The 2,007-nt window shown below is 52.1% G+C and overlaps 1 non-coding gene across 1 annotated transcript; it reads right to left on the bottom strand.

The window, feature by feature from the left end:
- Positions 1-694: 694 nt before the first annotated feature.
- On the bottom strand, positions 695-885 carry LOC143771289 (U2 spliceosomal RNA). The gene has a single exon (XR_013215062.1). It is a non-coding gene; the product is annotated as a U2 spliceosomal RNA (small nuclear RNA).
- Between the last annotated feature and the right edge of the window lie 1,122 nt (positions 886-2,007).

Here is a 2,007-nt window from a genome sequence, read left to right as displayed (position 1 = left end):
CGTGTCCAGCCTCCCGTGACGTCACGGCTTGTGATTGGTTAATGGCGGCCATGTTCCTGGGACGCGGACCAATCACAGCAAGCCGTGACGTAATTTCGTCACGGCTTGCTGTGATTGGTCCGCATCCCGGCAATATGGCGCCGTGACCAATCACAAGCCGTGACGTCACGGGAGGCTGGACACGCGCGCTTTTCAAAATAAGCGCGTGTCCAGCCTCCCGTGACGTCACGGCTTGTGATTGGTTAATGGCGGCCATGTTGCCGGGACGCGGACCAATCACAGCAAGCCGTGACGTAATTTCGTCACGGCTTGCTGTGATTGGTCCGAGTCCCGGCAACATGGCCGCCCTGACCAATCAGAAGCCGGGAATTCACGTAAGCAAGTAAAAGCGCGAATTTTAAAGAAACAACGCTGCCGCTTACAATCGCCGAGGTCCCGGCTGCGTCGGACAGGTGAGTATAGCGATTTTTTTTATTTTAATTCTTTCTTTTACACCTTTTTACATTAATGTTGTTTCGATACCGATATCCGATATTACAAAAATATCGGATCTCGGTATCGGAAATTCCGATACAGCAAGTATCGGCCGATACCCGATACTTGCAGCATCGGAATGCTCAACACTACTCAACACTAGTTAAAACACAACTTGTGCTGATTTCAATTCAACCTGTATTTGGAAGCCGGATCAGAGAAGGAGTGCACTGTTCCCGGAGGTACTGCAATAACGGGTCAATGCGTGGAGTGGACAGAGCAAGCTCTTTTTCCATCTCCCTGTTCTAAAAACGCATTTAATGTATGGTCCCCAAATAGGAGACGTATCAAATATTAAACTGATCAGAACAGATGCTACACTTCATCTTGAGCGGCGGCGGCGACGACGATTCCAGCCAAAAGGATGAGCCGTGATAACCAGATATGGTTTTGCACTTTCACCACACCAAGGCCTGACACTGACACTTGATTCTAGCCAAAAGGCTGAGAAGCAATAACCAGAAATCGTTTCGCACTTGTGCCGCACCAAGGCCTAACGCTGATACCCTTTGGGGTGATGGAGCAAAAATTTGCCCTGAGGAGGACATTTTAGCAAAACGGACACCTTCACAATGACAGATCTGCTGTTTGTTCTAGCTGTGAGCCACTCATTTTTAATCTGCATAACCCCACCTATTGTAACTCTCCCCCCCTCTTTGTTCCAATGTGCACTACTGAGTGCCAGGAGGAGGTGGGCGAGAGGGAAATTCAAAAAACAAACAAGCAAGCAGCTGTCTTCCCTTAGCTCTCCTGATGCCGGGTATAGACCCTGCTGCCTACCTATCACCATGCTGCCTGCCGCTGTTCCAGCAGCAGACTGAAGATGACTGCCACCGCACTGCTTTTTATGAGCCAAGGGCCCATTGTGACACATGAGGGTTCCGGACCATGGCCAAGGGCCCATTGTGACACGTGAGTGTTCCGCACGCAGATTCTATCTATTCCAGGCTGCCATGGTCGCTGAGACCTACCTGTCCGGCCGGCGCGCTCCCAACGTCCCTCCTTCTTCTCAGTCCAGCTTCTCTGCCTCTCGGCGCATCGGCGGTCGGCACATGCGCCCTAGGGTCTCCGCCGCCGCTCCGCCTTCTGTGAGGTTATGACCCGGTGGCTCCGCCTCCAATATGGCGGCGCCCACCGGGTATTTCTGTTCGGCGCTTCCTCAGGTAAGCGCCTACGTATCTTCATTGTTACTGCTCTGTTTGTTCCAGCGTTGTATATGGGCCCGTCCTTAGGATAGCTTCCTCTGTTCTGTACCTTCTTTGCTTTCGGTTCCTCCAGCTTTCCCCAGCTTCCTCCATTTTCTCATTACTCCTGCTCCAGCCTCCTGCTAATATTTGTATTATTCCTTTTCAGTTCTCCGCCTCGTCATCCTCAGCGTTCCTGTTCCGCTGCTTCACCCAGTCGTCCCTTTGGCTCCGGCAGTTGCGGTTCCATCCTCCCTGGGCCTCCTCCTAACACTCCCTGTATAGGGGG

This window comes from Ranitomeya variabilis, chromosome 4 (assembly GCF_051348905.1).
Source record: "Ranitomeya variabilis isolate aRanVar5 chromosome 4, aRanVar5.hap1, whole genome shotgun sequence".
Classification (NCBI taxonomy): domain Eukaryota; kingdom Metazoa; phylum Chordata; class Amphibia; order Anura; family Dendrobatidae; genus Ranitomeya; species Ranitomeya variabilis.
This window is presented reverse-complemented; position numbering and strand designations above follow the sequence as displayed.